We start from the raw sequence: 14,288 nt of genomic DNA on the forward strand, positions 1-14,288 counted from the left end.
TCTCTTGATCTGGATTCTGTGACTTTATTTGAATCTTCTTGTACAAAATGACCAATATGGAAATGCTATATATAATTGCACATGTATAACTTATATCTCATTGCTTACCATCTCAGGGAGGGAGGAAGGGAGGGATAGAATTTGGAAGTCAAAACTTTAAATGAAAATGTAAAAAAAAAATTAGAATTGGGCAAGTGGAAGCTAATGATTCCATGAGACATCAAGAAACAACAAAATAAAATCAAAAGAATAAAAAAAAGAAAAAAATGTAAAATTTCTCATTGGAAAAACAACTGACCTGAAAAATAGATTAAGGAGAGATAATTTAAGAATTTTTGAACTACCTGAAAACCATGATCCAAAAAGGGCCTGGATGTCATTTTTGAAGAAATTACTGAGGAAATCCATCCTGGTATCTTAGAACTAGAGGACCAAATAGCAATGGAAAGAATCAACCAACTGACCAATCTAAAAGGATTCTAAAATGAAAACTTCCCGAAATATCATAGTCAAATTCCAGAGCTCTGAGGTCAAGGGGAAAATACTACAAGCAGTTAGAAAGAAATGATTCAAATATCATGGAGCCACAATAAGATTTGCAGAGGATTTAGCAGCTGCTACGTTAAAGAACTGAAAGACTTGGAATATGATTATCCAGAAAGCAAAGGAATTGGGATTAATTAAATAAATAAATAACCACAACTCACCTACTCAGCAAAATTGAGTATTTAGGGGGGAAAATGAATATTTAATGAAATAGAAGACTTTCAAGAATTCCTGATGAAAAGACCAGACCTGAATAAAAAAACTGATCTTCAAATGCAAGACTCAAGAGACATTAAAAGGTAAAAAAGAAACAAGAGGAAACATAACAGATTTAATAAAGTTAAACTATTTGTATTCCTATATGATGATGATATTTATAACACAAGTATTTTATCACTAGAAGGGAATAAAAAGGGGTGTACTATGATAAAAAAAAAAGAAGAAAAAAAAGAAATGCTGATGATTTCTATGGGTCTTCTCTGTCTTTTTAACCGACTTCTCATCCTCATCTCTATTCCTGATTCAATAAGGTTTGATCCTGGGCTCTCTTCTCTTCTTTTTCTAAACTTTTTTCTTTGGTGATTTCATCCCCTCCAATGATTTTAATGATCACATATAGGCATGCAACTCATATCTTTATCTCTACCAGAGTTTTCTTTCTAGAGTTCCAGTACCAAATTTCAGAGTATCTTGTGCTTCTACAGGAACTCTGTCAATGTTGTGGATGTTGTCATCATTTGGGCCAGAAAAATCCATCCTTAGGATCTTTCCTTTCAATAACACATATACCAACCATGTACCTCTGCCCCAAGGCAGCTTTTCACCACCAGTAATAGGTTCTTCTGCCTGATGGTTTAGTCTTTTGAAAAAAAAAAAAAACAAAGAGAAGCTCAGAGTAGGCTATTATTCTTTTTTGTAGAGCAAAGAAAAGGCCATGTATGTAGTTCCTTCACCAGAATCCCAGTCAGCCAATTATCTTGGGGGCAGCCCCAGTCATCAAAAACCAACCAGGAATTCTCTTTCTTCTCAGCAAGGCACTCTCAGATACCTCCAAACTAAATTCTGTTCCCCTATGTGCCAAAGAAAGGGATTTGTGAGGTCGATAGTGTCCTGTCACCTGAGGTCTTCGAGCAGAGGCTGAATGGGGTGATATCATAGAGGGGGATCCTTCTTCAAGCAGGATTTGATTTTCTGAGGTTCTTTCCAGCTCTAAGAATCTATGAAAAAAATTCTTGGCATATTTTCCTAAGATTTCCACCAGCTTCTGCCCAACTCTCCATTGACAAGCTTTACTCAGACCTCAGAGTACAACAAATAGTAATCATCATCATTATTTGGTACAGATAAAAAAAAGAAAGAAAGAAAAATCCATCAGTGGAATAGACACAAATTAAAAAAGACACAAAACCAATTGAACTCAATCACTCAGTGTTTGATAAACCCAAGGATCTAAATTACTTGGGGTCGAGGGGAAGAATTTCCTATAGAAAAAGAACTGCTGGAAAAATAGGAAAGCAGCTTGGCTAAAAATAGTTTTAGATCAACATTTGTACCATATGCCATAATAAATTCCAAGTAGAAATGCAATTTTTATTTTAGAAGTCACATAAAAATTTTTGATGGAAAATGGATGGAGCTAACTTTCACAACCATGGCTAGGGGCAAAATTCTTTATAAAAAAATTGGACATATGAAGGGAAAAACAGTTTTGATTATACAAAACTGAAAGGCTTCAGTAAGAAGAGAAACTATTCAGTGGGAAAACATCATTATGTTAGATATTTCTGGCAAAGGTCTTATGTATAAAATATCTGGGGAATTAGTACTAACTTAGAAGAACAAGAGTCATTTCCCAGTTTAAATAAAGTCAAAGATATGAACAGGAAGAATTATTGCAAACTATTAACAACCATATGAAAGATTCCTCCAAATCAATAGTAATAAGAGAAATGAAACTGAAAAACAATTCTGAGTTTTTTCCGCACACTCAGAAAATTGGCAAGGCTGACAAAAGATAGGATTCTGATTATGGGAATAATCAGTGTTGCAAGGGCTATGGAAAGACAGGCACATTAATAGATAATTGGAGAAGCTACGCACTAGTCTAAACATTTTGGAAAACAATGTAGAATTACAGAAAAAATGATTAAGAGGTAGTCCCAAAGATCCAGTGTCTGCATCTACTTCAAGGAGATAGACCAGAAAGCTCTCAGATATGCCACAAAATTAATAAATTCAGCACTTTTGTGGTACTAAAGAATTGGAAACAAAGCAAGTGACCTTTGATTGGAGGATGGCTAAACCAACTGTGTCCCTGCACATGCTCTGAATGGAGAAACTACTCTTTCTATTGTATCACTCCTTTCCGGAAGCAGCATCTGCAGATGATTCCATGTGGGCTGCTGCACAGTCTCTAAGGCTGAGGTTCCCATTGGCAAGACTCCTATTATGGTCCAGAGAAGATTAGCAGTAAATATGCTCAGTAATTCACAGAAGACAAGGTCTAAGAAAAGACCTTGCCTCTCTAAATTGTGGTAGTGGGTTGAGGACTAAAAAAATTAGGGAATTTTTAACTTGAAAAAAATACAGTGAAAAACCAATCAATCAATAAACATTTATTAAGTGCCTACTATGTGTCAAACCCAAAGAAGTCTATCCACAAATGCACAAAGCATCAACGACAACAAAAGGTAAATTTAGATTTCACAGGTATAACTGAGACTTGATGGTTTGGAAACCATGACTAAGATATGGCTCTGGAAGATTCTACCATTTACAAAAACAGAATAGATGGGTGTGGAGAAGAACAGAGAAGAAAGATCTTCAATCTTACTAATGTTGATAGTTCCTCTACTCTCTTACAACCCATCCAGGTCTTCTTATGCTCACTTCTTCTTGTCCTTTATGGGTAAATCTTCCATAGAGGGATCCACCCAAAATGTTAGGGCCTTTCTCTAGGCCTTTGGATTCTATGTTCTGATCTAATCACCACCCTTGAAGAAGAAAGGGTGTTGATAAGGTGGATAATTTCAAGGAAAAGTAACTAGAATGGCAAAGGTCCTTGAGTTTATGCCATGTGATGTTTTGACATCTATGATCATGGTTTTATTGTGTTGGTTTTTTTTAAGTTAAAAATTCCTTAATTCTTTGGCATAGCAATGTCCCCATCGCCCATCCAAAACAACCCAAGCAAACAAACAACCCAACAACAAAACTAGATTTGCTTTTAGCTCAGTTCCCATAGCTATCATTGAGAGAAAAAAATCAATGTGGAAAAGGGGATCCACCTTCCTTATCACCACCAGCAACAACTACTGACCAATTTTAACAAATAGTCAGATGGCTATGGGAGCCTTGGAAATGGCCAAACTCCACAGACCATCTGTCTTGCTTTTGGCCCAGCCTTCAAAGCCATCACCTAAGGCAGAGGGGTCAAACATGTGACCCATGGACTGAACCGAATTAAAATGTAATTTCTATCTGATTTTAATATGTTAGCATGTTAATAAAAAAACAGAGACATGAACATGTGTGGTTTTCTAAGTCAATATGTGGCCCACAAGGATCCTTATGTATGGTTTAATAGCCTCTGTTTCTATTTGAGTTTGACACCTTTGATCTAGGAAATCAGCTCCTGTGGAGAAGGGGTCAACCATCCCCAAATACCACCCACGGGGTAAGCAAGATAACCTCACTGAGGCAACAAAACTCCCGAGGGACAGAAGGAAATAGATGCCAGGCAAATCAAACCATTACCACCTTGACTTCCATCTTTCCTTAGATCCTGATGGAGATGGCCCAAGATCCTGAACCCAAGAGCCTTCCTTGAGAATAGCAATGCAAGAAAAAATCATAACAAAGTTTGTACGAAAGAACAAAAAGTCAGGAACTTCAAAGAAATTAGGGCCAAAAAAGATGTAAAGGAAGCAAATTCATCAGTACCAGACCATAAACTATATTAGAAGGTGAGGGCATTGTTGAAGTATAAAATGGAAAATTCTGATTATTTTAAATTAAATTTTTCTTGTATAAATAAAACATATGAAGCTAAGAATAGAAGGAATGCAGAAAATTGGGAAAAAAACGTTCAAAGACAATCTCTCAGGTAGGATATGACCAGGTTGGAATATTGTTATGCTGTAGAAAATGATGAGCTATTTATTTTAGAAAAACATGGAAAGACTTGGACTTATGAAGGAAGATGCTATCCACCTTCAGAGAAACAGGTGACAAATGGAAATAAATGTGGTATGGTTTTACATATATGTGTATGAGTATATATATATATATGTATATGTATATGAGTGTGTATGTATATGAGTTTGTAGATATATGTGTATATATACATACATGTGTATATATATATATGCTTTTTATATGTATGTACTTTTTATGTGCACATACACATGCTTAATTGAAGCCTTCTTTGGGGGGAGGAAAAGTAAAGTAAAAAGTGTACAGTAGAGAATAAAAGAAAACCTAAAAGGAAGCAAAGAAAAGTGGACAGCTTTGAAAACTATGTGTAGTATTTGAGATATAGGTTTTCTTGAAATGAAAATGTATTGTTTTACACTGAATCCTCTTGTATGTTCTGCTGTGCACATGGCAATTTTTTTTCTTTTCTTGTTTTGTATTTAAGTTTAAAATAAATTTTAAAAATGTATATATATATATATAGAGAGAGAGAGAGAGAGAGAATAGCAATGCTTCTAGCCCAGTGCCCTCAGACATCATCCCAGGAAATAAACAAACCTCATAGATGCAGCCTGGTGCTGAACAAAGAGCTGGGCCTAGAATTAGGAATACCTGAGTTCAAATCCACCCTCAGACACTTACAAGCTATATGACTCTGAGCAAGTCCCTTAACCTCTGTCTGCCTTAGTTTCCTCATTTGGAAAATGAGCATAAAAATATCACTTATTTCCCAGAGTTGTTGTGAAGATTAAATGAAAAAATATTTACAAAGCACATGGCACATAGTAGATGCCATAAATTAATTAAAGTTGTTAAAAGACAAATTTAAGCTTGATGTCAGGAAAAACTTCCTAACCATGACAGTAATCCAAAAGTAGAATTCCTTGTAAAGTAGAGTTTACTTTTTACTTGTCATTGATGCTTTGTACATTTGTGGATAGGTATCTTTGTGCCTGGCACATAGTAGGCACTTATGTGCCTGGCGCATAGTAGGCACTTATGTGCCCCACCAGAGGTCTTCCAATAAAAGTTGGATGCCTACTAAAGTATCTTATAGAGGAGGTTCATTTGTTGATATGGATTGGACTAGATTATTGCTGAGGTTATTTTCAACTTTAAAATGCTATGATATTTATATTACGTGGGAGCTGGCCTAGAACACAGGGTGTCTATCTATTATCCCTTGTTCTCACTACATGATCTATTTTTCAGCTCATTCATCTCTTCAATGAAATCTTTAATGCCACCTCTCACACACAAATTGTCCTTGATGATATGATGCAGTCTATTTATTCCCATCACATATCTCTCTATTGCTCTCTGACTGACATGAAATTTGAATGGCTCAGAGCTTGGTAACACTTCATTATTTATAGCTGTGCTGCATTGCTAGAAAAGATATTAGCATTAAAAAAATGGGATAGTGTTTCATTAAGAAAGCTGGGATCAGTGAGATTGATGTGCAATTGGCAAAGATGACAAAAGATGGGACTAAACAAGGTTAGAGGGATTGTGGAAAGACAGATAAACTAATACATTGTTGGTGGAGTTGTGGATTAGTCCTACTGTTCTGGAAAGCAATTTGGAATTACACTAAAAAAAAGTGACTTAAAATGTCCATGTCCGTTGACTGAGAGATCTCACAACCAGGATGTCAAAAATAGGAAGGTTCTATATGAATCAGAATATTTATAGCAGCATTTTTTATAGTAACAAAGAATTGAAAACCAAGTAGATGCCTACTGATTGGAGAATGGCTAAACAAATTGTGGGACATGATAATAATAATAATAATATTTACATACCACTTTAAAGTTTGCAAAGCACTTTATGTGTACTGCATCATTTGATTATCACAATAATCCTACAAGGTTTCTGCTATTATTATCCACACTTTACAGTTGAGAAAACTGATTCAGAGAGGTTAAGTGACTTGCCCAGAGTCATATGACTAATAAATGTCTGAGGAAAGATTCGAACTCAGGTCTTTCAGACTCTAACTCTAGCACTCTAACCACTACTTAAGAAACAATGAATTAGTCAACAAATACTTTAAGAAGAAATTATATCTATACTGAATAAAATATTTTCAAAAATAGAAAAAAAGGCACTCTCTCAAATTATTTCTATGAGACAAATATGTCCCAGATTTTGAAATTAGGGAAGGAATAAAGCAGAAAAAAAAGAACTATCAGCCCATGTCATTAATTAGCATTGATGAAGTAAATTAAATAAAATCATAGGAAAGAGATGAGAATAATATATCCAAAAAGTATTCATCATTAAATGCAAGACTAGTTCAACATTTAGCATAATAAATCATATTACTAATATGAAAATATGTACTTATATAAATATATACTTATATAAATATATATACTTATATAAATATATATCCTTATATAATTAGATGTAAAAAAAGCCTTTGATAAAATACAGTACTCATTTATGTTAAAAGATAGGGAATGAAAGTGCCTTTTAAAATATGAATAAAAGTATTTATATAAAACCAAGAACTTTCATTATTTGAAATGGTGAGAAAAGAAAAAGAAATTAAGAGAATAATCAATGACAAACAAGCAGTAAAATTATCCCTATTGACAAATAACATGAGTTCATTTAGGAAACCTTGGAGGTAACCAAAAAAATTAGTCACTTAGTTAATACAGTAGAGGTAGGGATGGAGCTTCTTAACTTTACCTCAACTGTCTCTAAAAGAAATAGTCCTCTTTGAGGGAAAAACGACACCAACATAGAACAGCCGCTCTTACTGAACTGGACAATGATAACACACAATGAGGAAAAAGGCAGAAGCACTGAGAAATCAAATGATGCGCCCAGAGTCACAAAGTGAGTATGTGTTAGAGGAATGTCTTGAACTCAGGTCTTTCTGATTCCAGAGTTAGATGATTTGCTGTTCAGCTGAACGTTTCAATCATGTTCAACTCTTCATGACCCCCTTTGGGGTTTCTTGGCAAAATTACTAGAATAGTTTTCCATTACCTTCTCCAGCTCATGTTATAGATGAGGAAACTGAGGCAAACAGAGTTAAATAATTTGCCCAAGGTCACACAGCTAGTAAATGTCTGAGGCCAGATTTGAACTCAAGAAGAGGAGATCTTCCTGACTCCAGGCCAACACTCTATCCACTGTGCCACCTAGCTGCCAATAGACTGATAAACAGGTAGAAAAAGAGAGAAAGAAAGAAAGGAAGGAAGAAACAAAGAGAGAAAGAAAGAAAAGAAGACAGAAAGAAGGAAGGAAAGAAGAAAGGAAGGAAAGAACATTTATTAAATGTTTACGATGAATTAGGCACTGAATTAAGTGCTAACAACAAAAGCAAAAAAGATAGCCCCTGCCTTCAAGACACTTACCTTCTAATGGGGGAAGACACATAAAAGGGAACTGGGAAGGGGGGGCATGATTAAGGGGATGGGGCACCCCATAAAGTCAGGCTAGCTTTCTAATAGTACATGCTTCCTCTCTATGTCTACAAAGGCTATTCAATTATCCACTTTGAGTCTCAGTTTTCTCATCTGTAAAATGGTGATAGTACTTTGTACAGTTGATATGATGCTCAAAAGATACAATGCATTTTAAAATGCACTACAAATTTTAGCACGTTATCTCAGTCAGTTAGTCAGTCCATAAACATATCTTAAGTACTTCCAGTGTGCCAGCCACTGTGCTAAATCCTGGGGATACAAAGAAAGGCAAAGGAAAGGTCCCTACTCTCAAGGAGTTTACATTCTCATTGGGGAAGACATTCAAATAACTGTACATATAAGATAGATACTTTGCAAATGGAAGGCACTAACTGTAGAGGGACCAGGAAAGGCCTCCTCATGCAGGAGCCAGGCAAGATCTGAGCTGACTGGATCTTAGAGAAATCCAAAAAGCAGAGGTGATAAGGAGATCATTTCAGGCCAATGCTCAGGAAAGAGTCCTGGATTTGGCATCTTGGGAGCTGAATTTAATGCTCATTTAACTACCTGTGTAACCTTGAAATAGTGGCTTAAATTCTCAGAGCTTTGACTTCCTCATGTATGAAGGGAAGGCTGGACAGTCTGATCCCTTCTAGCCAAATTCCATGCTTACTCCTCTATGACTTAAGATGAGTCACTGAACCTCTATTAAGGCCAAATTTCTTCACTGTAATACGGGGGTGATAATATTTGTGCTACATGACTCACAAGGTTGTGATGAGGCAATCCTGTTGTTCTGAAGTAAACCATCAAATGTCATATAAATGTAACCTATTCTATAGCACAGACAGTTGAAAGAACTTTGGAGTCTGAATGCGGAAAGAAACATACAATTTTCTCTCTTTCTTTTTGTTCTTTCTTCTTTCTTGTGATTTTTTCCTTTGGTTCTTTCTCTGGATATGGATAGCATTTTCCACCATCAGTCTTTTGGAGTAGTCTTAGATCCTTGCATTTCTGAGAAAAGCTAAGTCTATCAAAGTTGGTTGTCATACAATGTTACTGTTGCTGTATACAATGTTCTCCTGGTTCTGCTCACTTCACACAGCATCAGTTCATGTAAGTCTTTCCAGTTTTTCTGAAGTCTGCCTGCTCCTCATTTCTTATGGAACAGTAGTATTCCATTACATTCATATACCACAGCTTGTTAAGCCATTCCCCAACTGATGGGCATTCCTTCAATTTCCAATTATTTGCCACCACAAAAGAGCTGCTACAAATATTTTTGTACATTTGGGTCCTTTTCTCATTTTTATGATCTCTTTGGGGTGTAGATCTAGAAGTGGTATTTCTGGATCAAAGGGTATGCACAGTTTTATAGGCCTTTGGACGTAATTCCAAATTGCTCTCCAGAATGGTTGGATCACTTCCAAGTGAAGATTTCTTGATAGACATCTGCAACTAGGCTGGGTCTTGGAGGATGGTTAGGAGGCAAAGATAAAGAAAGTGTGACCAGTGAAAAATTCAAGAGACATAATTTCTGAGTAATTAATTATTTTATTAATTTTGACTAGTGAATAACTAATAAAAGGATGGTCCTTTGGCCTCTCTCATAAACCAAAGATGGATCATGGTGGCCTATTGATGTTTGTATGCCCTTGAAAGAATGAGTGTTCTTGACAGACTTCAATCAATTCTGATGGGTTAACAATTAATGAGAAGAATGAATATTATAATGAGAGGTGGACTTATTCTAATTAGGGAGTAGGGTACATGTCACTCTTACTCCCAGACCACTCCTAACCCTGGGCGATATAGACAAAGGATCTACTCCCCTTCCAATATCTCCACAAGCCTGGGCTTGGATAGGGTCTGAACAAGATTGAGGAGAATGTTAAACCTAATCTCATTATCAGCCCTATTCTTCAAGGGTTGATTTGGTCTAGTAGAGAATGAGGAAATAGGAAGGAAAAAAATCCAGGATCTCCCCAATAATAATTGGTTATTAATATAAGAGAGAAATAATAATTTCTCTCAAGAGTCATTTCTGGGTTTGAAGGATGATAGTCTATATGAAGACATGGAGAAGAGAGAGAACAAGATGAAAGTGAGGAACTGATAATAGTGGCTCCAGGCTTCACCACCATAACTCAGCGGCCTTTTTATCACAGGGATGGGTAACTTGCAGCCGCGAGGCCACATGTAGCCTTCTAGGTCCTTGGGTGCTGCCTTTTGACTGAGTCCAAGTTTTACAGAACTAATTCTTTTATTAATTCTTTTATTAACTTCTGTGAAGTTTGGATTCATTCAAAGCACTGCACTTGAGGACTTAGAGGGCCACATGTGGCCTCGAGGCCACAAGTTCCCCCACCCCTGTCCTAGAACTTCCCTTATTGTCTGGGGTCTTCTCACTCTGAAAGAGCCCTCTGCTAGGCCAGCTCCCTCTCCACATTTGTGAGTTCTACAGGGGTTGAGATACAGAGAATAGAAGATTTTGGGGCCAGATCCAGAACAATCTCCAGAATTGGCCACCTTACTCCTAGTGAGCATCTCCCCTACCCTTCCTTTTCAATTCCCTTGTTGAGTAACCTCTTGGAGGGCAAAAACCACCTGTTTTTTTGCTCATATTTATTTAAATCCCCAGCTTTAGCATGGGTACCTGGCCCATAGTAAGGGCTTGACAAATGCTTGTTGACTGACCTCTATTGCATGAAGGGGACTAACATGATAGAAGGCTATAAAAGTAGGCTGGGGTTTGATTGGAGTAGACTGGCCTCGACTGCCAAGCTAAGGAATTCGTATTTTATTCAGTGGGCAATGGTGAGCCACTGATGTTCTCTGAGCAGTGGATATCGTAATCATTCCTGAACATTACGTGAGTGGCAATGAGCCTATACAAGGGCAATGCCAGTGGAAAGGGAGGGGAGGGGTGCAAGAGATAGAATAGACAGGACTTGGAAGAGAGTTGGATGTGGGGATACAGAAGAGTGCTGTGCTGGGGGCCACAGAGGCCACAGTGAAATAGATAATTTTCCTTACTCTCTTGGAACTGGAAGAAAAATTTCCCCACTCCTGTCGCCATCTGCATTTTCTCCACCAGTTCCAAACTTTTCCTACCTTCCTGGGGCCTCCTGCCGCTGAATGCCAAGCTTATCAGAGGCAAGCTTTCTGTGAAATCTGTATCTCAGCATGGTGTCCTCTCTTGGGGGCTTTGCCTCATCAAGAAATCCCATCATAGAAGCTGACATCTGTGTCTTTTGTTTCCCCCTCCCCTTGCCAGTAGGGTAGATAACAATCCCCTCATCCCCCCATTCCCATGTAAGCTCTCTTGGTTTCTCAGTCTCTCTCTCTCCTTTTCTCTCTCTCTCTTTCTCTCTCTCCCCCCCCCCCGTCTCTCTGTGTCTCTGTCTCTCTCTCCCCCCTCTCTCTGTTTCTCTGTCTCTCTTTCATACACACACACACACACACACACACACACACACACACACACACACACACACACACACACACATACACACACACACACACAGCACGCCCTTCTAGATGAGAGGAAAAGAATAGGGCATTGGCTCTGTAGGAGGTCACTTGGCAGCCCTCCTCCCCACCCCCTCCCTCTCGGAGTGAAGGCAGCCTTTTGACGTCAGCAGTAGCCAGCAGGATCTCAGTCCCTCAGTTTCCCCACCCCCACTCAGGACTGCAGTAATTCATGGACGGATGGCAACACCGGGACCTTGAGCTTATCTGCACTGCCCTTTTCATAACAGCCTCCTCCTCCACCCCAACCCATCACTACCTCCCAGTGATACTGAACCCACTGGACTTAGCCACACATGCACACGTGCATAGATACACATACCCCACCACTTCTCACTGATCCAAAATATATTTACCAGTTTCATTAATATATTATAGCGGGACAGAGGGTCCAGGCAGGTCCCTCTAGGGCATGGAATGAGACAAAAATGTGAACTTTTTTCTTTTCTCCTCAGCTTTCTGCCAATCAACAATCTATCAGCAAATATTAAGTGCTAAGTACAAGACATTGTGCTAGGCATCAAGGGAAGAGACATAGATGAATAAGACCCAGCCCTTGCCTTTAAGACACTTACATTCTAGTAGGGTAGATGAAAGACTCACATACAGAAATTAGAAACAATATAAGATGAGAAAAGAGAAATGGTAAATGAATGGGCAAGTGAATGGGAAGGTGACGCCATAGTGCACTGAGAACTGAACCTGGAGTCAAGAAGACTCATCTTCCCTAGTTCAAATCTAGCCTCAGACACTTTCTAGCTGTGTGACCCTAGGCAAGTCACTTAACCCTGTTTGATTCTGTTTCCTCACCTGTCAAATGAGCTGGAGAAGGAAATGGTAAACAACTTCTGCCAAGAAAACCCTAAATGGGGTCAGGAAGAGCCAGACAGGACTGAAAAACAACTTGCCAAAAAATGAATGGGAAAGACAATAAACGCTCTAGCAGCTCCCGGAAGACACTACTGTAGCTTAGAGGGGTCCTGGAAGCCTTCATTAATGAATCAGTGAATGAATTAAAGAATCAATAGAAAGATATATGTTAATCACTTACTTTATGCAAAGCACCCAAGAAACAAATAAAAAATGTAGGTACATTATCTGCCCTCAAGGAGTTCCCTTTCTAGCGATGCAGGGTTTGAATCGCAAATCAGATGGGAAAGTCCCATGGTCCTTAGCATGCTACAGAAAAGCAGGGGGCAATGCATCTTCTTTAACGTTGTCTTTTTTCCAGTGATAAAAATCGGATCTGTTTCTGATGTTGAACCATGTGACAATTCCAAGGACTTGTTTTGTTTGTAGTTCTTCCGGAGCTGTGGTTGCTAGAGGGAAGGAGGGGAGCAGAAAGACGGTTCTTCCTCACACGAAGCAGCAGTTGCTAGGTGGCATCTCCACAGGGATTGCTTCCTGGGACAGGGATGGGGGAGGGAGAAGGGGGTGGGCAGGGTTGGTCTGGAAGCAGCAGCTGGAGGACATTGTCATTTCCTGGGCTCCTGGGCTTCCCAGCCTCTCAGTGGTAGCTGGTCAGGGGTTGGTATTGGTGAGGAAGGTGGGCCCCTTCACAGGAATTATTCCTCTTTGAAATGATCAGACATTTGCAATGAAGGGTGAGCAAATCAGTTTCTATAGAAGCAGTTGCCAGGCTGCCTCTCCACAGGGGCTGCTTCCTGGGGTGGGGTGGGGGGCCAGCTGGGAAGAAGGCTGGTGATCTGGGGTAACTGTTATTCCCAGGGTTTGGAGATTCAGGATTTGGGCCTGAGGGGAGCAGAAGGTGGAGGTGCTGCCTGTAGTCTGACTCATCCTGAGCATATAGTAACTATTACCCTCACCGGGTTATTGGGAGACATAAATGGGATAATCTGTTTAAAGAGCTTTACAAACTTTAAAGTACATCTGCTGTTATTATTGTGGTGGTTGGGAATAGGCAGTTCTGCTCTCTTTGACATGCCGGGTTCCTTGCCTTTTTAGGGGGTTGAGGGAATGAGGTCCTGTTTATCCATGGGAGTTTCCCTCTGGACCTCCCAAGCCCCTGGAAGAATGAATTCCCACCAAAGAGGAGTAAATAGGAAACTGAGGTCTAATCCAGAACCTTGGGATCATAGGGGCTATAGAGACCTAGAGCTGGGTGGGAATTTAGTGGCCAATCTTGTCCAACTTCCTTCATTTTGCAATTAAGAAAACTGGGGCTCAGGAAAGATAAATTTTGGGACAGCTTGGTGACACAGTGAATGGAGCATGGTCCTAGAGTCAAGAGGACCTGAATTCAAATTTGGCCTCTGACACTTACTGGCTGTGTGACCTTGGGCAAGTCACTTAACCCTGATTACCCTCTTCCCCCCACCAAAAAAAAGATAAGTGTCTTTCTGAAAGTCATCCAAGTAGTAAGCAACATTTGTAGCCAGGTCCTCTGGCTCCAGAGCCAATGTGCTTTCCACTACCCCGTACTGCCTTGACCATTACAGGAACTCAGTAAGTGTGTGTTGATTAAGTGAATGAATGAAATCTCCAGAGGCAGCAGAGAATCTGGTATAGAAAGCCAACATGAGTGCAGTTAGGAAGAAGGCAAACAAGAAAGCTATAACTGACTAGTTTTGA

Source organism: Notamacropus eugenii, chromosome 1 (genome assembly GCF_028372415.1).
Source record: "Notamacropus eugenii isolate mMacEug1 chromosome 1, mMacEug1.pri_v2, whole genome shotgun sequence".
NCBI classification, from domain to species: Eukaryota; Metazoa; Chordata; class Mammalia; order Diprotodontia; family Macropodidae; genus Notamacropus; species Notamacropus eugenii.